Raw genomic sequence first — 26,546 nt, forward strand, 5'->3', positions numbered from 1 at the left:
CGTCGATATTGTATTAGACAAAGTTGCTGTATATCGCGTCCGATGTTTAGTTCTTAAATAGTCAATTCAATACACATTTTCTGGTAATATATTTCTTTGGGGTTCAAAATAATAATAATTACTAACTGCATGATAATATGTAGAAATCAAGTTAAATGCAAAATTAATAGAAAAAAAGTAGTTGAGATGGTACTATAAAATTCAGTATTTTTTTTTAATTTATAAACTTGTTTTAATTATTTAAGATTATTTTACTTTAAAATTGTTATATTTAAGCAGACAAGCAACTTTCCCTTTTTACATAACTTAAGTTGAAATATTAACAGCATGCGTTATTGCGCGCGAGACACGTTACGATATACACGATCATTGCGCAAAATAAAATTGAAAAATTCAATCGGTTTACTTGAAAGAATCTCAAACTTTTCGTCTTCGATCGCTGTTACTGTTTTCATTGTAAAAACTCGCGCGACGAAGCGCGCACAATGGCTTCGAGAAACGAAACGAGAAACGAGACGCGAAGCTACAAAACAGCTCCAGCCAGCCAACACACGGAATATTGTGACGTTTCTTTTCCGAGTGACATTCAATTTCCAGGCTGGTAACGTCTCGTGCCCCCAACCGCACGCACTGTATACGCTACAGAATGGAGAATACGATATGCCCGTGCATCCCCAGCCTCCCCTTTTCATAGCGTCGATGCCAACTCCTCTAGGCGCAGCCGGGGTGCTCTCCAATAAATACAAACAAACAACAATTGGCCTCCGTTTCTGCCCACGAGACGGGTGAACAGAAGGTATATCGTATGTAATACAGGAACGATCACAATCGGCAGTTTCAACGTGATCCTTTCGGTTCACGCTCGGAAATTTGTGTCGAAAAGTCAACCTTTTTTTTTCTGGAAGATTCAGCATTGGAAATCTAATAAGATTTATTGTACCACTTTTCTCAAATAAAATATCAGTTTTACAGTTTTATGAGATAGACGAATATTCCTACCGTCTATATATTTTATTAAACACAACTATTTTCTTCATAGAAAATTTTCATTACAATGATAATAAAATGGTCTTAATTAAAATGCCATGCACTTTGCAGTTCAGTTGCATAACAACAAAAATCTCTCCTCTTTGAAGAATTTTTAAATTTGTACTTTTTCAATCGTAAAATCTATTAATAGAACCTCACTTTCCTCAGAAAAAAAAGATTATATTTTTTGCGTTATTCTTTTTTCTTATATCGCTTCTTCGTTCCTAATTCATAATGAAAATAACATGTTTGGTCATAAAGAAGCTGACTGTCCCTTTCTACTCGAGCGCATTGTACGACTCTAGAAGTTTATAGACTATATACCAGCAAAATATCCAAACACCTCTTTGAGAAAAAAAGAATTGTTTATATATATATTTTTTTTATATATATATTTATATTCTTTTTTTGTCAAAAAAATGTGGAAATATTTGGACAAACCTCACAAAGAAAACAGGCCAAATAGACAGATTTGTTGTAAAATATTCAGTTTTTTAAATATTATATCATTAAACAAAAATCTCAAACTTTACAATGGCATCTGCAATTTTTGTATTCTATTACGTGTAAATTCAGGATTTTTCAAATTTCAATTAAAATATGATTAAAATATGAAATTTTTAATTTATTCAAATTAAGTTTACGCATTACACTTTTAATTTCTTTTCATCACATTAATTTTGTCTAAACTGCATATTGTGGAAAACAAATATATATTATATTAAATAAAAAATTAAGGTTTGAAATTCTATCGTCATATTTGTGTAGAAGATGACTTGCAAGACGATTGACAATTTTTTTCAACAGATCATTTTAAAATAGAAAAAGCTTTTCTTTGGTGAACTTCTCATTCATCGTCATAGAATTATAACAAGAAGAAAATGTTGCACATTATTATTAGAATAAAAATCAGCATTCTTTTTCTTATTGTACTTTCTATTTTGTTTTGTTAAGTCTCGTGCTACAAGTGGAAGTAAAATAACTTATTTCAAATATATGTAATATCACGTCTTACCATAGTCTAACTCAATAATATATGAGACTAAAAGTAATAGTAATTTTTAAAATTTTGCAAAGGCTTGCAACACGTTTAGAAAAGTTTCTCATTTCATCGACCGTATTTTTCACCTGTAAAAAAATAAAATTTTTCTTTTACCTTTCGCATCTTTTTGAATTTAAATCGTATCTTTGAAACTAAACCGTTTTAGACATATAAAGATTTCGTCTTAAATTAAATCCCTTTTGTGAGAAATTACTTTTTAAAGTCTTTTAGAATATTTAATAATCACTTGTAGGGTCACTGCACCAGTCAATGAACAAATAAAATTTAAACTATCTCAATAAATTATATAAATAAAATTTTAATACAATTACATTTAAAAATAAAAAATGATATTTTAATAAAATTTTTATGAAAATTAGATCATAAAAAATACAATTAATTCGCAATTTATTATTTTAAAGTTTTATTATTTTAATACTTTTCTGAAATAATCATTTACTGGTGATTGTTCAGCGAGTGCAATGACTCTATGTACTTTTCCTTTCTTAAGATAAATATAATATTTATATTAATATACAAAAATATATCTTTAATTTTCTCAGGTAGAATGCATCCATCAAGTATTTTCATTTATCTATCATTTTGTAATTAGTTGGTAGAGAACTCGAGGAAAACGTAATATCCGACAAGATGAGACGTGAGCTCGCCCGTTTCTCTGACATATCGTGTGCAAATATATGATGTTCTGTCATAGCGTTATACATTCGGCGAAAGCGAAGGGTTACATGTATTGCAGTTGCGAGGTGGATCGTGCAAAGAAAGTTACGATATATACTGCCTGGCTCCGGACCGTCGCGTCGCAAGGAGAGAGTCGTGTTTACTCTCGTGTAAAACGTTCCTGCGGGTTGTTCCGAAAACACGATGTACTTTTCCGAATACAGCTATTAAAGGACAAGTTAAGAAGAATGTTTCCTTTCAATGTTAGCGCGTCAACTGTCTTCTCATATAAAATTGAATTTTTGAGGTGTAAGTGGACAATGAAATATTATATAGGTTCAAATAAGTTTTATATTAATGGAAAAGCAATCTGAAATTTAAATGTCTAGGCTGCGAGCTATCAAGTGCAAAAAGAGATTGATGTTAAATTTTTCCCATAGCAATTATTTTATATTTATCAAATAATTTTCACACAGAGAAATAGGAGAAAATTTTGCAGTGGCATATGTATCACATTATTAAAAAAGACAGGCATTGTCGAGACATGTAAATCTTTTAAAAGTACTTCTTCATAATGGATATCCTTTACGCACACACGTACACAAGAATATGCGAACTAGCGGTTTAGTAGAAGAAAAGGATTTACAATATCCTCCAGCTTATTGAAAAATAAGATGTTTGATATTTATCTCGGAGTTGTACGGAGTAAATAAAGAAAATTTGGAAAATAAAGTAACGTAGATTACGTTTTGTTTATTGCAGCATTGAAAATTATACGACCCGAAATACATGGAAATATAAAAATAACGGAAATAAAGAATTTTTAATTTAACTTCTTAAAATGTGAAAAAGTAATGCTGATGTGAAGGAGAAAGAGTTAATTAAATTTAAAAATTCAATTTCTCACTTTTGCGACCATTATGTCGCTATCTCTGGAACACCTCTGACAGACCGTTACGCATTCTCCCATCGCTTCGTAAACTCCAACCATTCTACTTCTGCTCAACCATCGATGTCAATAGCGGATGCGCAAAATCAAGCGTTCGCGAGATCTGGAATTTCCGGGACTTCCGCCAAACACGGTCGCGCGAGCGCGCGCACATCGGCGGGCGGCAGAGAGAACGGAACAAAAACATGCAAAGTCCCTGGACACGGTGCGCGGGCTTTTGGCCTGACCTCGCTTTGCCACCAATTAGCATCTCCCTTAATGACGATCGCCGAGCGTGCACGCGCGCTCGCGTGACGCTCGCCCGCCGACACACACGTGTATGCGTGTCGTCGAAGCCGCGCCGTGCGAGAGCGCGCGTGTGGAACGGAGAGAGACGGCGAGAGATCCATAAAAAAGTCCTTTGCCCCCACCGTCTAGCGGTTGGCCCCCTCCCCTCCCGGCCCCTCCCCGACCCCTCCGCTATCGCGATCTCGCCCTACCAAAAGCGCATACGAGCGCAACGTGCGCACCCCGCGGATCCCTCCCCCACTCTCGCGCTACGCCCCCTCCCTCTCCTCGTACCAGCCGCTCGCTACGACGAAAGATCTTTATTTTGATCGTCGACCGATTAACGGCCGCCGAGCGCGCGTACTCCACGCCTCCGCCGTCACCGCTCGGCCAATCGGCACGTGCGTCGACAGCCATTTTGGTCCATACGGATGCTGCGCGCACGTGCACCGTCCTTCTCTTCCCTTCGTCTTTGCGGCGAGCCGCGCACCGCGGAGGGTGTAGCCTCGCGGATGTGTGCGCTCGTAATCGTACGTGTCTGTGTACGTGTGTACGTTGCGATTGCGTGTGTATGTGTGCGCGTCGTAGGCGCGCTCGCGCACGCCTGTTCATCGAGGCAGAGTATTTCCATTAGAGAACAGGAAACGCGCGAGAAAGCCAGCGCATCCCTCGCTCGCGGACAACAAACGCATTGCCGATATTTCGTACGGTTTTTATAAGAAACCGGGGTGGGCGACACGTAAAGTTGTCGTCAAAGCGAGTTTTGTCTCAACGCGAGCGAAAAGGTTGAGAAAAAAAGCTTACGATAAAAAAAAATAATAATGAAAGATACATTGTCCTCGATTTTTTCTCATGATAAGGGTGAAAAAAAACTAGCGCGATTGCCTGGATTCTCTCTCGTTCTCGTTACGCATAAAATAGCCGCAACGACCGACGTCGAATCTCCGGCGATGAATGAGGGTTGGCAGGAAGAGAGGAAAGAGCACGAGGACAAGTTAAGAGCCCGTGCGCGAGCTCTCGCTGTCCGCTTCCATCAGCGCGTTCCTCTTTTCTCCTCGTACACGTCGAACACGGTTCTTCGTTCACGTACGGTGGATATCGTTCGCGCGTTCACGCGATGACGTGGATGTGCCCACCGACGTGACAGGGCTCAGGGGTAAAGGGGTAAGATAGGAGATTGCGCAGTCCCGTACTATTGCGCGTATGTACCCCATCATCAAAGAGGGTAGAGCTTGTAACGAAGGAAAAGAGGAAGAAGGAGAGGGAACCTATCTCGTTGTTGCCCTCCTGTAACACACTCGGTGGTAGTGGGGTGTCCTCTCGGAGAGGTGGTTGGTAATCGGGGAGTGCATCGGGAAGGAAGGGCGAGCCGGGATCTCCGCATCGTTTATACGTGTGTGTGTGTGTGTATCGCGGATCGCGAATTCCCCATCCACCCGAGCGATTCTTCGCCCTCGACGGTGTGTTGGTGGTTCCCCCTTCCCCTTGCAGCATTCAGCGGTACATACAGACTCACGGTTGCGCTCGCGCGCGCGCGCGAAGTGGAGGCAGGCCGTTCGCGAACGGCGGCGGAGGAGTGCATCGAAGGCAGGACGATCCGTGACCAACACACACACTCGCTTACGAACACGTACGCGCGCGCGCCCGTGTATCCCAAAAGCAGCGAGAGCGGCGCGTAAGCGAATCCACCTCCCCTTCCTCCGTGGCTCTCGAGGCACACACTCACGCATACGAATATCGTCGTGCCGGGGCCCGTCCTCCATTCCTCGCTCCCAGCTGCCTCTCTCCCTTCTCTCTTTCTTCCCCTCCTCTCCCACCCGGTTGGTCCGCGACTGTAGCGTGTATCTGCCCGGCATCACACGGACACAGGCAGACGCGCTACGGCCGGAGCCGTCCCCGGAGCGGAGCGTGTGCGCGGGTTCCACGGGGAGACGACGCACAGGTCAGTTCGTAGGCCGCTCGCGGATGACAGCGCGGGGAACGTGGTGAAAACCGGGGTGGATAGAGGGGGTCGTGCGAATTGCAGGGGCACGCGTTTTCAGCACCGCCAAACGGCGGTACCACGAAGCGCGCGCGCGCGCGCCTGCGACCCGCCGCTTCTCTCGCTCGCTCGCTCGCTCGCTCGCTCGTTCAGGCTCGTTGCCCTGCCACCGTCGTCGTCACCGTCCATCGTCGTCGCTGCCGCTGCCGCTGCCGCTGCCGCAGCCGCCACCGCCACCACCGCCGCCGCCGATCGACGCCGTCGCCGGCGCGCGTTGAGAGAACCAGCAGCACACGTACGTACACCCGGGAGGTAACGCTTTTGCTCGCGCGCACGCGAGACCGACGATATGCGAAGTGGGTAAGCGGAGCGGAGCCCACACATACGTCTCGCGCGTGTTTTCTCTTCGCCGTCGCGGACCGCACGCCGGAACAAGGAAGAGGAACCACCATCAGGCCAACGGGGGTGGTGGACCATCCTGACCACCACCATCTCCGACACCCGGAGTGAGTAGTCGTCGTCCGTTGGTAGAGCGCGGCTTCTTCGGCGTCCCAGTATCGCGGATTTCACAACTTTCCGCTTCCGATCATCCGCGTCGGACGGCAACGAGATCGCGTAACCCTCTACACGAGCGTATGTCGCGCGCTAGTGACGCGTCGCCGTTCGTCGGGATTTCCCCGAGATGATCAAGATTCGCGAGTGAGGACGTACGAAGAGGAACGATTCGAGAAGCGGAGGAAGAGGAGATCACGAGCCAGGAGTCACGTGCGTGAGAACACTATTCGCGAGAAACATTGCTGACTTCCAAGGATATCCTCTTCGGTCGGCACGGAGAAACGACGAGAGCACGCCGAGAGCGAGTCGGAAAAGGTAAGCGAGAGAAGCGCGTCAGAGATTTGTGAGTGGATACACGAGATGTTATGTAAACACGCGGGGGCAAGGAGGGGGGGAGGGGGGCCTCGAGCGACCGAGCCTCGCCACCCCGTGGCGAAAGGGCTGAAAATCTTCCGGTCCGGAAACCTCTCTCTTTCCTTCTCTCCCTTTTGTTTCGCCCCGCGCGATTGTGCTCGACGAGAGGACACAGTGCGACGTGACTGTCAATTCGCGAGGTAGCTCTACGGAGCACGGGAGACACGCGACGAGTTTTGATTCCTTCTGTTCCTTCGCACCTTCGGTCTTCGTTTCCTCTCCGTGTCGAACACGTCCTTTACATCCTTTCGAAACGAGCGAATCGCGCCACTCCGAACCATCCACTCGAGGGACTCGAACACATCGACGCGTTATTGTTATTACGACACTATTTCGAGATAAGTGTCTTTACGCTGAGGCCATTGCACGTAAAAAAAATTGTAATCGTTACTGTAAGGCCGTAGGTGTAAAATTTGAAATGGTATTGTCAACGTGAATACGAAATCTGATGTTATATTAATAAAAGAATAGCGTATGTGACAGTCTTGTGATCTCTTTGCATCTTCTCTTTCAGCGATAAATTTTGTTTTGTAGCTTGAAGATAGCGAGGTTATTGATAGCTCAAGCGTAATCACAAGGCCGTAATCTTGGTCCCAAGATTTCCGTCAAGTCGAAAGATTACAGTTAACACCTACGTTCGATCAGGATGAAGAAGGTTGCGTCTTCTTAAAATTATCTTTAAACTTTAAAACGAAATTTATCGCTGAAAGAGAAAAAGTAAAGAAATTAAAATATCATGTACATTACTTGTTTAAAACAGATTGCATCGGATTTTCTACCCACGTTTAACGATATCCCTTTAAACTTTACAACTACAGTCTCACGGTTACGACTAAAACCTTTTTACGTGCAATGGCCTTTAGTTTTTGTACAGTTGCTGTTGCGACGCGCCATTTCCGGTGCGAATCGATGGCATTGACCGCGACTATTGTTGTATCTCACGTTTGGGGTAGAAATGTTATGAAAACATCAATCCTCTCCAGGTACCGAAGTGGTAACGTAATATAAACTCTAATATAGGTCGTAAATATAAACAGAAACATCATGTCTCGTATAAGAAGAGCCTTTGTGCAACATTGCCTGAAAGTCTTAAAATCCATGTAGGCCTCAAGAGCGGCACGGTTGTATATTTTAATTATGCAACAATAAGTCGATAGGGATAAGTCATAAAACTTGAATAATCGTAATAACGAAATCTTGAATTTTATTAGAAGCTATTATCATTAGAAGCTATTATCAACGTGCATGCTGCAATTTGATCAACACGTATTCTTCCTCAATCGATTCGAAGAAGAATCACTAGTGACTCAGTAATGATTCGCGATGACGGGAAATTTCCTAAACATTCATACAAACAACAAAAGAACGACTCTGTTTACTAACATCGTTAGCAATATATTTCTAATATATAGTGAAAAAAGTTTTTAATATTCAAGTAAATATATTTATTTTAACATTATTTTTTTTATTTAAATAAGTATGGGCTAGTTACAAAATAATTTATTTTTAAACTTAGGAAATAATCCTTTAACCATATTGGTTAAAAGTGTCAAAACAAAGCCTAACTTTGTGAATTTTTTGTGAAAAAAATGGAAAGAGACAGAACGGATGGTGTGTTTCATTAGAAAAATTATATTCTTCTTTCTTTGTCATTTAAATTTTAGAAAAACAATTATAATTTTAGATTATAATTTCGCCATGCAAAATTGTGTGGGGTACGTTTGTACCCCACCTGTGTGGTTAAGAGTTAAAATCAAGAGGCTAAATATATTTACTTGAATATAAAAACTTTTTTCCAGTGTATACATATATGAATAAAAAGAAAAAGATGTTTCGCGTTTTGAAAAAAAGAGTAGAAATCAAAGCTTTATATGTAACTGGCAAAGTGTCGCACAACCGTCGCATATAGATTCCCACAACATTCTCTGATATTGCAACATCTCTTTTTAATGCAGCAGTGATTGTGAAGTCATCGATACCGCACAGTTGAGTATCTTCTAGCATAGTCTCCATTTTCGCATTAAATCTTGTCTCGGATGGCCAAACATTCCGAATATTACACGTGTATTCGAGAAACTGGCTACAAACATTGCCTACTTGTCATACGATTCGCAACCAATTAAATCTTTTCAACCTCTCGAATTGATTCTATTTGAGAAACATTTTTTTCTTTATTTATTATCGTTTCTGATAATGTAGAGATGATACTTAATATTTTCCACAATTTTTCCCTATTAACGGTTTTGGAGAAATCCAAATGTTTGTTATTGGTGTTGTTCGAATATCTATTTGTCTCACGTTTAAATAGATTTGAAGATTGTTGCTTCATGACAACGACGAGTGTGAAAGGGTTAATTAAGGCTTTCGATTCGTCGAGACTTTCCGTAAACTGTCGTTGTCCTGTTCTCTACAAGATGCTTTCGATTAATCTACCTCGTCGTAAACTGTTTGCAACCATATGTCCAATAATACGATGCGATAATTGCACCCTGTGTTAATGACCTAAGGTATCTTAAATTAAGGCGTGTCCGGACAAAGATACAAGAATTATTGCCGCGATAAAGAATATCTGGGAAAACCACTGTAAAAATTAGTGGGCTGTTCTCGGATTAGATTTTGGCCGGAACACGATGACGATTATCCCGACACGCCCTCCGATCGTTCACGGGGAAGCCTCGGGGATCCTCCTTCGTTGAAGTGAGACGAAAATCCTGATTCCTGACACTTATCTAGAGACTATAAATCTTCCCAAAAGAGGTCAACGTACGTATTCGTGACAGCTCCCAGCTTCTGGTGTTACGTCGCACATTATAATCAAAATATTGAAAATATTACACGAATTCTCGTTGCATCGGCTGTTTATTGTGAACGCCGTTTATTTTCCCGTAACGTGCGAATCGAAGATGAATAAAAAATGTGATTATCATACTATTACTATTAACGTTATTGATTTACGTTGATAATAACAGCATTAACTCGTAAATTGATATAAGAGAGGAAGAGAAATCTGTCCAATTTGAAATAACGAAAGATGAAATAATCTCAGCGATGAACGACCGCGCGGATAAATAGATTGGCTTAAAGTCTCAATTGCCTGACTTCGTCATACCGTGGAAGAAAGCGCAGAGTGTGCGTACCGAATGCCGCCGATCGTTACTCGCGCGACTGAAATTGGCGTAACGGTCGATCGTGGATGCGAGAGTTCTTTTCCGCGTCGCGCTTATGTGAATCCTCGATCGAGCGCGGGCTTCTCTCTGATAAATGAAGTCGCGGAAATCGGCCGCGCCGAAAGAAAGCGGCAACGGATGGATGGACGGAGCGGAGCGGAGTGGAGCGGAGTGGAGCGGAGCGGCTTCTTGCGTAAGACGGCCGCGCGGCGAATAAAGACCGGCGCCTTTTCGCCGCGTATCACGCGCGTGAGTGGCTCCGGTAGCCAGTCGCATGCTCGTCCTGTTAATTGTCGCCAATTAACGAGGTACACCTCTCGCTGGCGGCGTCTCACCTTGCTTTGCCGGCCACCTCCTTATCGGCTCTATTCAGGATCGCCGCCGCTGTCTTTTCTCTCCGCCGGCTCGTACACCCCGACGAGCAGCGGTAAACCATCGTTCGCGCTTTTGTCGGCATAACGCCACGTCATCCCCGCTAATCGTCACGAAAAGTACGCCGCGTTTATACGACGTCCTCTCGATAAAGACCGCTACCGACCGCGCGAGAGTGAAACGCGCCGCGCGAGCATCAATCTTTGTACCGATTTCTTTGGCCGCGCGGCCCCGTCCTAGCCGCGGCGGAATCGGTAATACGAGTTTAGTTACCTATCGCGTCGGGGTTCCGGCACCGAAATCGCCGCTCGTTAGCGGCCTACACATTCGCGCTCTCCTGCCGTGAGAAGCGCCTAGGCGAAAGAATCGCCTTTTCCTCAACATTCGCCTGCTTATTATTAGTTTTGTGCGCGGCTAAAATTAGCGTCTTTCAACGAAAACGGCGATTGCTTCAAGACTTTTTATAAACTCACTCGCGACGTTCCTAATGAATGTATTCGAGAATTTAAATCGTCATCAATTATCTAAAATAGCGGGTATAAATCAATTGGGGGGGGGGGGAGGAAGGCCATGCATGTAAACAGTTAAAAATTCAGCTAAAATTCCAAATTTTGTCGCGAGGAATGTATTGAATCAATCTTTATGAAACGTTTACTACACTTTATTATTTAATTGAAGTTTTGAAAACCATTTTTGTTATTATATCTTTAAATATTAAAGTTACACAAGAACGTATGTTCAAGCATTCAAAAACGCGCAGTGGACTGTAGGGTTTGCAACTTTTATCTGAAATAAAAAATTCAAAATGAAATTTTTAGTTGAGTATACGCTCGACGTGAACACGTGAACCTATTTTGAAGTTAAAAAAATGCAAAATTACAAAAATAATGATATTGTAAAGAAAAAGTATGTCTTTTTTTTAAGCAAATGGAGCTAAAAAACAGTCATTTTTTGCAAAAATATTTATAAAAAAGGAGGCCCATGTTGTGAACATGTTACAGAATACGTATTCGGAAGAAGAAGTTTGTTGTTTGAATATTTTTTAAACCACATTCCACATTGCGTATTTTTTGAGTGATTAGACATTCGTCCTTGTAACTTTAATATTTAAAGATACATTACAATAATAAAAATGGTTTTCAATTAAGTAAAGTATAGTGAAAGTTTCAAAAAGATTGATTCAATACATTCCTCACGATAAATTCTCGAATTTTAATTAGTTAAATTTTTAGCTGTTTACATAGTCTTTCCTCTTAATTGCTTTTTTATTATTGAGTAAATAATTGTATATAATCGTAATTGCTGCGCGATACATTCGATTCGACAAACTAATTGTAAGAGTAACGAGATAGTAAAATTTTCGCCCGCAAATATTCGAAAGTCGAGATTTATGATATTGCTAATGAAATATTTTATCAGAATTAAACGGAACAATAAATATCAATTAGAAATTAATGTACTAAATTACCTTAATGTACTAGATTAAGTTTAATGGGTTACAATCACTGCTTCAACTGTTAGACTAATCACAGTTATAGTCGATCTGCGAGAGGTCTAATTGATCAACTTGTTTCTCTAGATGTTTGTAGAACGATCTATAAAGCATCGTATCTTTTCTGTTTTATCTAGGTAGCTACATCTGCTAAGAACGTATATATGTGCACAAAAACCAAGAGAGCACATGAAAGAATTTTAAATTGTTATTTAATCAATTTTTTAGAGAATTACTTTTCACTGTGATTGATTTTTTTTTCGGCAGGTTACGTAAAAGCATTTCTGAAAACGTGACATCTTAATCGATCCAGCATCGAAATTTCTAGTATGACTGTGACGTATAAAATAAAATTACCAGGAGAAATGCTGGATGCTATTTAGCGGTGTGAAATAAAATGAAAGTTAGCAACAGTCATTAAATGATTTCGACTAGTGCACACGAAATTCCGATGGGATTTGAAAGCCCATCGGTTGATGCACATACCAGAGACGCGCAAATTCCTTTTCTTTCGAGCAATCGTTTAAAGATACTTTCTCCAACGAACGAACATAATTTGACTAATGTAATTAATCTGTATTCAATTCGGGCTTCAATTTGGATACCAGAATAATGAAAACGTAATCGCTTTCGATCGTTATACCCTTCAACGTCGCGACAACGGGCATCGTCGCCTCCGCTTCACTTTCACTCGATTCCATTCGCGTCGCACGTTCCTCGCAAGGTTCCCGGTACCAGCGTCATCGTCGGCCCGTGGCGACTCGCGGTGCCCTTTTTTTCACGAGTCATCTCCGTAGGTGCCGCGCAGTTTTCACGGCGAGAAGTGGCCGACGACGGGGGGTTGGCGGTTGTGTTACGTCTCGCGGTCCGGACCCGAGCGAACGAGCTGACGGACAAACGCACAATAAGAACGAGGAATGCCCCGCAGAGCGAGACATGAAGACGTCACTCAGAAACGGTAACGGCCAGGACACGGGGTCAGGCCCGATCTGACCGTCCCGAGTTGGCTTCGCATCAGCTGCGTTCTCTCGAGTGAGTCAGCGTCGGACCGGGTAGTCCGTACCGTCCGTCGCTTCGCAACACCTTCGAGAAATTCTTTCCTCGAGATCGTCGGGTTCATTAATATGTGGTTCGAAATTTATGCGATTTGAGATACATAGTCAGGACGAAAAACAAATATTAAAATTTTTGACACGATTTATCATAAGATATGTCGACTTCATATATTGAGATAAAAAAATATGCTTTCTCTTCAGAGATAGAGTAATGTGACAAAGTTACAGGATTCCACAAACCCATAGGTAGAGAAGTAGAGCAAAAGGGCAAAAGCTGACTTGATCTCGAGTCAGTATCCCCACCCTTAACGAGAAATAAGGGTGAAGACCTAGAGTTGAAACGGATATTATCAAAAATTTTAACATTTGTTCCTTGTTTTTTAATACACTAAATATTCATATCCATGAATACGTTCATTATTGTGCACATTTTGTCCTAAGCACTTGAGAGATCCAAATTCCAGTAGATCTAGTCTATATGTTTTATTATCCACTTTCAGCAATATAGATTACTTTGACTGTATCTCTAGTAGTATCTTTAACTTACTCTTTATCTGTTTCTAGTTCTAAGAATTAGAAAAAGATAAGCAGTAAACTAAGATATTGCTTTTATGATAATATCTATTGGAATCACATTTAAGTGCTCAAGGTAAGGGGTACATTGTACGATAACGTTTATGTACGTTGATTGAAGAACAAAGAAAAATATTAAAATTTTTAATAATATAAAATAGAGGAAAAAGAACGAATGCAGCTAAAGGAGAAATAATTTTGAATAAGTAAAAAGGAATATCTGTTAAGAGGATGTAATATCTGTTCATATGGTGTTAAAAATAGTACGAGAACTAAAATTTCTCTTATAAATGGCTAAAAAAAACTCGAATTATAAAAAGAACAATTACTCCGTCGAATTTCTTAAACATAATTATGCAATTAAATCATGTAAAAATAATAATAATAATAATAAAGTTTACGAAAGCTTTCTGATGATCTGTAACATCTGTCAGAAAATTTCCGAGATATATCGGGCAGCTTATAATCGGACGTAATAAATGTTGAAGTTGAACAAAGTGGGTTTTTGTGTTCAACTATCGGTTGACTATTAGCGAGTCTGGAATGTGAAGCCATTTACCTTGGAATGTGAAGTAGTTTCCAGTTTTTTTTTTTTTTTTTTTTTTTTGAAAATTTGATATCAACTGCGATAGTGTGCAACGATTAACGCCAGTGGGAGGACGACGTATAAATCTTACGTAATTTAAGCTCGAGCTTCGCGTGGCGGACAATGAATGGCGGAGCGCCATTTCAGCGCTTCGTTGACTCGTAATGCAGCCGTAAATTAAGTCTTGCACCGATTGGTTTACGTTCAGGTTCGGTGATATACAAGCGACAACGCATCCCCGTACACGCCCAGAAAAACCTACTCTCATGTTATCGTCTGTCGTGTTCCTATGACGTAATCACCCTTAGAAAAAAAAGCTTTGTAACGAAATCTACGTTATTTATTCAGCACTTGTTTTTTCGAGCGAGACTTGATAAATTCGCGAAGCTTGTGCATCTAAAATACGCTTGCTCTCTACAATCATAATTTATTTCACGATAAAAACATACAGATTCATAAAATATCACTGACTACGATCATCAATTAATATGGCTCGAGTTTGATCGAACTTTTGGTCGCGTGTTACCTTGAAGCGACAATTTTTAGCGTTTTCCGGATTATTATTAAAAATAGTTTGATGCTTTTGCGTTCCAGAAATTTTGCCTAATTTGGCATTAAATGTAATATCACACACTATAGCTGAATAACTAGTATTGAGCCCAGAGTCCGATAAGTTAACACAAGTTGATGTAATTAACTTCAATTAATTACTTAGATCAGTGATCCTGTATAATCCTTAAAACATTATTAATGCTTAACGCAAGCTTTGCAATGTGCGACTATAAGTGTATCCACGTGCCAGTGGAATGCTGATCGAGAGTATGGTTTCTTGCTTTACAAACCACTATTGATACAAAAAAGAAAAACGAGCAGAATTTTCCGTATCACTCGGCTCCTTCATTGCACTTAAAATTCTCGACTAAACCTGTTTCAAGAAGTGAACACCTGATCTCGTCGGTCGAAAGGCGTGGAAAATAGTTGCGAAATGATGAGGAGCCTTTTCGTTGCAGGTAATATGAAACGATGATGATTTTTAGTTGTGGCGTGCGACTCAGGCTACAATCTCTATTTACAGGCATGGGCCATGTTCATACATGGCATAACAGACTCACAAAAGGATGCATAGTCCTTTTCGCAACCACAACAGAGATCCCCTGGGTTGAATAACGATTTCCCTCACCGTCGCTCTTTAAAATAACCATTATTTTATCCGGAACATTTTGGTGAATAGTCTTTCAACAATTTGCGGTTTTCCACATTTTATGCCGTGACCTTCTTCTCTTTTTTTTTCACTGGTCGTTAATTACGAAATATGTCGACAGTTCAGGTAAGCTGCCCATATCAAGAAACTGTCAAAATTGTGAATTGCAAACACCTAGTTGTCAGATAACGAATGCCTTGACTCAAGACAACTTTTAGTTTTCCTCGGACTAAGATCTGTCAACGTTTGCGATAACGAATTCTGATTTTAACACGAATAAAGAATAAGGGCAGACCTGTAACGATCTCTTTCTGCTTCTAAAGGGAGGCAACTTATGTCATTTAACGGAGAGAAGAACGGAATATTTATTATTGTTATTTTTTACGTTGATATATTGATCTCATCAAGATAATTATGTCAAAGCTTCCGATATAATTATTTTTTGTATATAGTTATTTATTCCTTTAAAAATACGAAATATTAACTCTTAAACACAACATTAGAAATCCTCCTGAAATTTTAATCGCTTGCCATGTGAAGATGGAATGAAAAAGAAGGTTCAGACTAGGCAAAAAAAAATTTTAAGTCTCCCCAACGATCACTATGGTTGATCAACTTCATTACTCAAATACAATAAAAAAGCACGGAAGTAAAATTTTCTCAGGAGGGTCTCCCAGACCCTATGCTGTGTTTAAAAATTAAGATACTATTGACTAATATTTCAATGAGAATTATGTAATTATAACTCAAACTCAGTTATTAATAACCAAATAAAATAAATTGAAACTCACGCTTGATTTATGCAAACGTGAATAAATAAGTAAGATCAATCAACGAGCAAAAAGTAAGTTGGAATAAATGATGTGTATTGAATCTCGATTATCATTACATTATGAGATAGAAAACATGTACGTTTCTGACTAACTTGTCATTTTTTAGCATAAAATTGCAATTACAAATATACGACGTCCCAATAATATATTCAAATATGTATATGAAAAAAATGTATAAATTACAATAAACTAAGATTTAAAAAGACATGTGAATCATATGCAGTCGAATAGGTACAATCCGTTGACCGCATAGTAATCATATCTTAGCAGAACCTTGCAGACTGCAATTCGGAAGTCAACAGAAATTTGAGTTAAAAGAGAACTTCGCTTTTCAAGTTTCTTTACGTGTTCCTCTTATCCTTGTGATTTTTGGATTTATAAGTATCGATCGCCCACAGTCATTATATTCTCTCGGCCAAAAATCAACTTTAAAAGAATATGACAGAACAAATATTCTTTGAAAATTCGTAACTGAATTCACAGTTCGTATAAAAATAATGCAGTGTTTCCGCAACGAAAGTCAATCACTTCGTAATTGCGATTTCATGTTGAAGAATGACAAGTTGGAAACGTGTATGTTTCCTATCTCATAATGTAACGATAATCGAGATTTTATATATATATCATTTATATTTATTCCAACTTATTTTTTGTTCGTTGACCTTACTTATTCGTTGACTCAGCTATTAAATTAAAAAAATTATTAGAACGCGACGGGAGAAATGCATTTCGTGAATCTAAGAAAGATATCGGATTCATTTGAAAGTCGTACATGCTAATCTGATGACGGCCTCACGTTTCCGTAGCTGCCTGAATAGAAGGATCGGTAGGCACTAAAAAAAGAGAGAGAGAAACAAAAAGGAAAAAAAAATAATTATTCTATTCCTGGACAAATCGAAAGACTACCGACGTTTCTGCGGATTGGGGGGACACGATGAGCACAAATCATTATTAACGATTGCTATGGCGCGACAGCCGTTGTGCGTTTCGTGAAATATCGCAAGCGGCGGAGCTTTATTAAGCTGCTTTGATCTAACCTGCGGTCTACGCTCATCATGATTCGCGCGAATCACAATATTACTTCTGTAGCCCGCACTGCATTATTATATATTCCGGTAGCCACTTTTACTGTTGCACATTTTGCTACGCAGCTCGATAAACTCGTCATCGCATCGATAAAATGTCATTAGCAACGTTACGCAATTGCGAGACGTTGAATGCAAATTTATTTAAATGTGAATTTCAGGCTCTAAATTATCCGTGAGGTCATGCCTTAATAAACAGATGTTATTATGTCTAATCAATGCACCGTTCTCTCACGAGACACACGTAAATCATTCGGACGAAGCGTCGCGCCGTAAAACTCGAAAGATCATCGTGACCTCAGGAATGGATTCTTGGACGATTTATTCGATTTTTAAAATTTATTGGAAAGAATTAATGATACGTGTATGAAAAATAGTGAACGGACTATATGTGGCGATGCGCGACTGTCGCGACTGTCGCGACGTCCGGAAAAATTATATCGTAAACAAGAAAAAAAGCTTGCTATTTGCAGTTAAATAACATTTACGTGTTTATCCGTCCACGTAATCGTCAAAACTGCACGTCTGCGCAGTCGATTTTCTGACGCGGTGTGGTCGCAGGTCGCGACGGTTATCATCCTTCGATGGTCAATCGTCGGCGGAATTCTCATCCACCTATTTACCCTATATCATACCAGGACATAAAGAAGCGTGTATTCACGCACACGGGGAGAAGAAAAAGATAGGGTAGACACGGGTGAGTCGTTCGAGGAAGGTGGAGAGACGCGAGAGAGAACTCCGAATTTCACGGAATCGCCGCGACCGCCTCGCAGTCTCGCGCGGCAGCGGGAATAATTCAAGGTGGAAGGCCGCATCGATTTCGTGGATAGGCGTCCCATCCGTGGCGAGATGCTGAGGCCGCCGGCTCGGTTTATAATAAGGCGCTATAACACGCCGAGGCCTCTCTCTCTTTCTCTCTCTTTCTCTCGCGCGCGCACGCAGGTGTAAGGAGGTGTCCGGCACCTTAAGGCTTCCAGTAGGGTCGAACGGAGCGGCATATTTCATCCATTGTCGCCCCTCAACTCCGGCGGCGGCACTTTTCAACTTTTTATAGAGATTTTTATACCGCTATATCTATACCGTCTCTCTACGCGCGGCTGCGTGCGGAAGAGAGAGAGAGAGAGAGAGAGAGAGAATCTCTCCGGGAGAGAAGCCGCGAGGGAGCGAGATGAGAAGCGCGACGGAGGGCGAGAGCAGGACGCGGAACGAGGGGGAGGGTTCGCCCCATCGTGCCTGAATATGAATATAATAATGAGAACGGGTTTCGTCGTCGTTCCGCTTCTCCGCTTCTCGTCCTTCGGCTTCGCTCACTTCGGATTTCTTCTCTCGCGCAGCGACGAGTCCGCTCCGTTCCTCTCTTCTCCTCTCCTCTCCTCTCCGCACCGCGTCCACCCTCGCCCTCGCCTGCGCGATCCTGCGGACGCGTACGCGCCGCGCTTATGTCCGCGCTTATGCCCGCGCTCGCCGCGGTGACAACAACAAAACCGGACGCGTGTCATTGCGCCTGCTAAATTGCCACCTCGCGTCCCGCCGCGCCGATGCCAGGATCCGTCTGACGCGCGAATCGATCCGCCGTCGGTTATTGAACGCCCCGTGTGGACGCCGCACCTGCTAATGCCTGCCAACTCCTCGCGCTGCCGTATCGTAAGAGTGGCGTGTGTGATGGAAGAGTCGGATGTAGCGGAGCAGCGAGATCTCTCTTTCTCTCCGCGGACGGGTTCCCGTCGGTGGCGATTTCCCTCCTCGCGCTTTCTTCTTTTTCGTCATTAACATCGCGCAGTGACCGTTCCTTTCTCTCTAACGCCTTAATCTCTCCATTATAGCATTAGATAAAAAGAACGCTGGAAGAAGTTTTGTAAAATGTAAACAAACTTGCGTTCGTGGCGAGCAAAATGAAAAGTCGCCGTATCAAGTTTATATCAAGATTGTGCAGTGTCTCCGATGACATTCCACTCGACCGCATTTCATCGGGCACCAAGAAAAGGATCCGCCTGTGCATTTGTCTTACAATCCATTTCTGTGTAATCTGTCCTCTCCTTCCATGGCCGCAGGAGCGTTACGAGGTCGGCATACCGGTTTACCATATCATATCTCTCATTTGCTTTAACGACATAACTCAAAAATTATCACGGTTGAGTTGTCTGCAATAAAACAAGGAAATTCTGACGAGGCTTCGATACACCGAGTGAAGAGCTGGTGATACACGTTCATTCCCCTGCAATCGGTAAACCAAATCACAACAATAAATTGTATTTAAAAATAATATTACAAAATTTCTATGATTCGAAATATTTAAATTGGAAAATTTTGCTTTTTTTTTATGTCGTCGTTGTAGCAAATGAGCGATATGTATTATACAAACAGCTTTGTTTATTCAATGAATATCATAATCTTTTGTAAGATGGAAGAAACATATGTTTCGTATTAGACGCGTGCGAAAGGTGCAACAAAGTGATTATAAAGGATACGGTCGGCTAGAAAAGTGCATCTGGCTTGTGTTTTAAAGTCCTTGAAAGTAGGATGTCGCGCGTTTGACGCTGGAACGGTTAAATTCCTTCTAATTAGGCACAACTATCCGTCTACGAGGTGATACGCCTGTACCCCGAGATGCACAATTGTAAGATTAATGTTTCATTTGTCACGTGCGATGAGATTTGTCGGATGTACCGATTAGCTGTCGGACGGGAAACTTTTCAAGTACCAGGGAACTTCTCCTGAAGAGTCTCTCTAGAAATTCTCTGTCAGATAGACAATCGATACGTCCGGCAAACTCCTCGCGCGACGAATGAAATATTAGTCCAGAGAGATTAGCCTTGGTGCAATTGGATTTTCTTGCGAGCGCAGGATTCTGTGTCGCATTCTATGTGTACTCATCCACTGCAATTCGATACAACGCTAGAAAATGGAAAAACTTTCGAGTCTATCGTGGAGTTAATCCCACTTTTTCTTTTTGTTCGTGCAACGTAACAGCGGACGTTGCGTCAATTATACTTAATATCGTACATATAAGTAAAAGACGAAGTAGTTATTAAAGGAAATATCCATTCCTATTCCTTTCTAAACTAGTTTAATTACTCGTTTGATTACTTCTACGTTCAATCAATGTACTTTCTTTACACTGCAAATATTTTACAGTTCTATCCGTGCCTCGATCGCATTTATCTGTAATGTAGGATATTATTGACATATTATTAGTTTCAAGAATATTCTGTCCTCGTAGTGTTTTCGAACAGTATACGCATACGATGAACGACACAACCAAAGAACAATTATGATATCTACGAAAAGAAGAGCAATAACTGCTGAACGTTGGGTGAAATGATGCCGATTAAATATTTGATTAATATCATATAACCAAAAATAATTTAAAAGTAGTACACTGTTGAACATTAAAGAATCAAATTTAAGCCAATCCCTCGAATTAAATAACATTTTATTATTTTTAACTTCTATGTGTGCCGAAATTTATTATTTTAACACAGAATACAGTTAGTTAAGAGAACAACTTCATTTAATCAACCTATTTCTGTTCCGGTTAAATTCCGATCAAAAAAACTAACGCCGAAATATCGCTGCTCCGTAGAAGTTTGTATCACAGGGCTGCATTTTGAAAAAACTACAGACTTGCCATAAACGCAAAATAATAATGGATCGTCTCATTAAGTTTCGCACGCGCGACACTCGCGAAAGAACGGAGAACCAGTTCGGAGAGTTCTCCTTTTTATCCGCGCTTTCTCAGGAGAAGCAGCGGCTTCTCAGGAGCTCCCCATCAATTAATTACCCGATTAATCAACGTCGAAGGCGACATCGCATGCGCATACGCAGCTTCCCACAATCGGCGAGCGTTTGCAAAAGCAGAGACTTCCGAGAGAGAGAGAGAGAGAGAGAGAGAGAGAGAGAGAGAAAAGGAGGATAAAGGGTGCTATACTTCTCCCTTTCTCTCCTTCTTCTTTAAATATAGATCGTGAACCGCAAATAATAATGACAAGCGAAAAAGGGAAAAGATACGTCCTCTTTTCTACGAAGATAACGAGAATCAGAAGAAGTCGGCGGAATCGGTCAGAGAAAGAGAAAGAGAGGGAGATATGTGATGAGAAAATGGAGAGAGGCGAGGGTACGGAGCGAGAGTGAGAAGAAAGAAGAAGCAAGGAATGTCGTACACAAAGGTGTTGAGGCCGGATAGCCGCGAGAGAGCAAGAGAGCTGAAGAAAAAGCCGCTGGAAAAAAGGTACAGCCGCGTACGCGGGAGAGAACGAGCGCGATTCTCTCCAATAGGACGAACGAGAGAAAGAGTGAGAGAGAAAGAGAGAAAGGGTCGGACAGCGAGAGAAGCTCGCTTCATCGGCGGAGAGATGCGTGTGTACGGTTATCGATATATTACGGAGGGGGGGAGAGGAGAACAGGGAGCACAGGGGGGCAGGGGCGCGTCGGTGTGCGTGCAAAAGGGTGAAAAGAAGGGACATATTTTATATTTATGGGTATTTGCCGCTACTGTGCTCTCGCGCCGGCGGCTTGCGGCAGAGAGCTAACCGATCTCCCTCTTTTCCCTCCTCCTCCTCCTCATCCTCCTCCTCCTCACCTCTTCTCTCACTCCTTCGGCACGTCGGACTTGTACTCTGTCCCGTTCCCTCGACGCCGTTCTCTCGACTATCTCCGTTCCCGTCGCGGGGTCCTCAAGCGCGGGATGCGCAAGCCGGCGGCCGGACCATGTGTCATCTCTGGTGCCATCCCATATTCCGTTCCTACCATGATATGCTCAAGGCTCGTTCCACGCTCACGTTGGATATCCTTTATAGGTGTGCGCGTTTGTCCCACATCTATATATAGACGCGGGGTGCCGTGTACGGGGTACAGCCAACATCATAACGAAGGCTCCCGAGGAACGTCGCCGTGGCCGTGATGGCATTTCGCGCTTACGTCTAAAATTTTTCGCGTAGTAACCTCGATTAGGAAAATCCTCGGTTAGATATACGGGATACTGTGGTTCTCTCGCTCGGGATAGAATCGTGGGCGTTGAATCGTACGTCGATTGGGAGGAAACCGGACCGACGGAGTAAAACCGCTTGATTTCCCACTATGTATAATATGACAGATTTCACGTAGATCTTCAAACTCCTCACTCTCTTCTAATCTAATCCCCTCCTCATGATGCTAATATAAACATGTCGCGATAAACGTATAGGAGGATAAGTTTGTTTTAAATTATTCCGAAGCCGATCAATTCCCTGTATTTTGGCAGATAAATCTAAAAGCCATGGAGATTCGAAATGAATAAAATTAACCTTTAAGTAGATAGGTCAAAAGTTATGTAAGTAGGTAAGTGCGGAGTACTAACACCTTAAAGAACTTCTATTATTGTTATATTTTTCATTAGTGTATTATGCTATAGTTAAATTTACGTCAGCTTCATCATCTTCTAAGGGAAGATAGAGGAATGTAAAAGAAATGAACTTCCAGACTTGTGAACAATACTCATTTTTCTTTTCCAGAACGACATTTCTAACCCTGCATTTCTTTCGTTGCCTGGGGTGCTGTGACCACCCCGCCTACCTACTTCAAAGGTTAAATAGAGTTCTGCGAGACGCAGTTTGGCGCGCAGTCTATAACTCATTATAAATACGACGCAATAAATATACGATATTAATTAGGTGCAAATAGCTATCATTTAAAGATCTGTTGGTAGTACGCTGATTTCGAATAAATGCGTGTTTATTTTCGGCATGCCCAAGCCAATCGCGCTTGGGAACGATTATGTAATCGCATTACTATGTAAGCCGAGAAACAGCAGGGATCAGAGAACTAGTTGGACATGCTAATCAGTACACACTGGGCAAGGTTAATTCCAACAGTTACTTTCTGGACCTGTGTTTACCATTGCCTCTCTCGCTATATCAACAACTTTTACAAAACAAATAATTCATAAATATGATTTGTAACGTTAAAAATATTCGCGGCATCAATATTCAATGTTTGATTTGGCTAGCATTTTTCTTAAATTGCTCATATCCCAGAGATTAAAAACGAATCAAAGACTCGAATTTATTCGTCTGTATTCAGTATGTTTTAGCGTTAAAACTAATACCAAGTTTCATTAAGGTAATATCAAAATTGCATTGAATGTTGCGTCAAGGACAGCGAAACATATGATCGGAGTAAGGAGTGCCAGTGCGCCTATGAATGTAGGATAACGCGAATGTTTGCCAAAGAGAAACAGCGTCGCGTTAACAGGCTGTACAATAGTCCTCTCGGCGGAGATCCTCGTGGTGGACGCGATTTCCTACGAAGACTGTACGTTTGTCGGAGTCATCGCCGGCAGCGGCACCTTCGTCCTCCCCCCATCTTCCCCGTCTTCCTTTCTATTTCGATTGCTCTTCTTCCCCGCGCTCTTTCGGACTTTTACCTTTTGCATGCGTTTGCCGAAGAATTTACGAGCGTAGTTTGTGACCCGAGCCACCGGGTGCCTCATCCCTTAATTAAGGATTGTGCCACCGATGTGCCGTCCCCTACGTGGATACGTCTCTTCTTCGCGCCGCGATGTTGCTGCCAACCTTGACCTCCCTCCGACCTGCGTGCAACGAAACGTAGGTTGGAGAACGGCTCGGAGAACAGTCTACTCCAATCTTTACTTGACAACAGAGATTTGCGTCTGCGTTGCTCACGATTATTTTTCTCGGCAAACGCGTCGATATTCGCTTGTAAAATCATGGCTGAGGTATATGGGAAAATTTCAGAACGGTTCTTACGTCAGTGAATTAAATACAACGTTGGCAATTTAAATTTGGAAACGTTCCAGCATTAATAACACGTGAATCATTTAAATCGAAGGTAGTCGCAAAATTACATATTCTCAAGTTACGATATGACACTATTGTTATGCAAAAGAGTGGAGAGAAAAAGAGAAACTGTTGCCTAACACACAGAAAAAAATTAGTATCAAATCAAGAATCATATTCTCATATACAAGCAAGAGTATAAAGTAAGAAACAAAACTTGTCATGTACGAAACACATTTCTTCACGTAATCAAGTTACGTCTGTTTAAAGATTATCAAATTCTTTCAAGAAGGTTGTATACTCTTGCTTATTTATAAGAATATGATTGTTGATTTGATAATAATTTCTTTCTGTGTGGTTTCCTGATTAAAAAGAAACATATTAACGATATGCGTGTGGAAGATAAACTAAGGGGATTATAGCGTGCACGATTAGAATGCATGTCTTCTCGATGCTCCACGGAGCACAGCACGGAACAGCACGGCACGGCGCGTTCCTCCGTCAACGCGAGTGCCTACTCGCGTGATTCGAATCATCGAATTATATCAGCATGCGAATCGCTTACCCATCGCCCACGCATCAGCCAGGCAGTCAGTACTCGCTCGAGAGGATCGAGCGAAAAGGGAGATGGTGTCGAGCACACCGAGCGTGGATCCTTAATGCGGAGCGACTACGGGCGACGAACCGTGAGCGCCCCGTCTAATGCCTTCTAAAAGCATCCTCCGACGCGCAGGCACGCGGGGGTGAAGCAAGGGTGGCTCGGACGAGAGAAAATACGAGAAGCATTAGCGCGCGCGGCTTCGGGGAGCGAAGTGAAAGCGGAATTCGAAGAAACGAGAAGATCGGATGGGTGGGGGGGGGAGAGGCAGAGGGAGAAAGGGAAGAGGTAGCGTGCGGAAGCATTGTAAAGTAATTTGCCGAGGCGTGTCCAGGGAGAATCGAGAAGTCCTCATCTCTCTGGTCCCCTCTCGTTCTCGCGACGCGATCTCGGCAGGAATGGAAGAGGAGAGGAAACGGGGCACGACGCCCCGACCATTACCGCGCGACGACGCCGCCACCCATGGCTGTCGGACGGACGGATGAATGGATGGGCGGATATGCCGCATGGTGATGGTTTACCGAAGGGGTGGCTTTATTACGCTCGTCGGTTTTCGGCTCGCCCGGGCGTGAAACGTTCAAAGATCGCACCCGCGGTGACGATTTTGAGGAGGGTTGGCTGCCGCACGAAAGAGAGGCGCGGTGAAAAATTGCGGCGTGTGCCCGGATGGTTTGTGGTGTGCTCCATACACCACAGAAAGACAATTGCTTTATATGTCACTATGTTCTAAATGTAACACTTGGACTGTTGTATTAAGCAAGAAAAAGATATTTGAATTAAGTATTATATTTAAATGGACGCTTTTTTTATCAATCGTTTAATTCTTATATTTCTATAATGCGACTTTGAAGACTTCTACATATTTTGTCTGCATTAACTCTTATAATTTGCGTTAAATTAGAAGAGAAGGAGGTATTATGGCTATCCCTATCATCTCCGTTATTAGGTGATTAACAATTGTTTATGAAATTATTCGTTTAATTGTCCGCCATTGTTTAGTGGCGCTAATATGCCAATACACAGTATTTAGGTTATTCAATAAAATAAACGTGGATCCCGACAAAAAACTGCGATTATTAAATTAAAAAAGAATGTAAGACATAAGTGGCAATGGAAAATTTATATCAACTCTCTGATATTTTAGTTTGTTTAGTAATACTGATTGTTGCATAAAGCAATTCTACTTGATAATCTTTAAATTTAAATGTTGAGTTACGTCTACTGTATCGAAGATATTGTGTACCCTTCTTCTTTCGAATTCCGACAAAGCAGAGTTGGAACGCAAAATTTCATACATTTCAAAGATCTTATCCTTGACAAGATGTCCGAAATGTATCCTCGGTTCGCCCTCTCTTGGAGGGTGTATGCCTGCATCACGCCCTATCTCGTCAGCTCGTCCTTTCTGCTACCGCTACTATTTTCGCTGAAAGTACCTACGGATCTATGAAAGCGCTCGTCGAACCGTTAAGTGATGCAAGGTACAAAAAGGTTCATTCAGGAAACGAGAGCTAGAACAGCATGCTCTTCAAAAGGGCGGGAGAACTCGGACGAGACATGTTAAGTAGCCGCCTCGCACCGCAGGCGTCGGTCGTCAAGGGTCGTGAGTCTGCCAAAGATTGGATCGCCCTTGTAGAGTTTACATCGTTTTCCCGCTAAAGGAACCGCAAAAATGTCAATAATCTCAGCTGGGTTCCAACGACTGCTCCATCCGACAGAATGTCTTTTTTTCCCTGGCGGCTGCCCGAATTTCCGGTTGTGTTGTAAACGCGAAAAATCGCTACGACAATGAGAAAATTAACGTGTCACTATGATAGTGTGAAAATGTAATTTATATATAATAATATTGTTATCAATATAATCTAAAGATTATGGAGAAAACATAACGTTAAATCTTTA

At 41.8% G+C, this 26,546-nt stretch overlaps 1 protein-coding gene across 1 annotated transcript in view; it reads left to right on the top strand.

The window, feature by feature from the left end:
* Positions 1–5,832: 5,832 nt before the first annotated feature.
* The window catches only part of LOC105198255 (homeobox protein OTX2-B-like), a 65,827-nt gene continuing 45,113 nt past the window's right edge, over positions 5,833–26,546 (top strand). The window contains exon 1 of the mRNA XM_011164919.3: positions 5,833–6,816. The gene's annotated coding sequence lies outside the window, so the exon portion shown is untranslated. The remainder of the gene's footprint in view (positions 6,817–26,546) is intronic.

The sequence above is a fragment of the Solenopsis invicta genome, chromosome 7, assembly GCF_016802725.1.
Source record: "Solenopsis invicta isolate M01_SB chromosome 7, UNIL_Sinv_3.0, whole genome shotgun sequence".
Classification (NCBI taxonomy): Eukaryota; Metazoa; Arthropoda; class Insecta; order Hymenoptera; family Formicidae; genus Solenopsis; species Solenopsis invicta.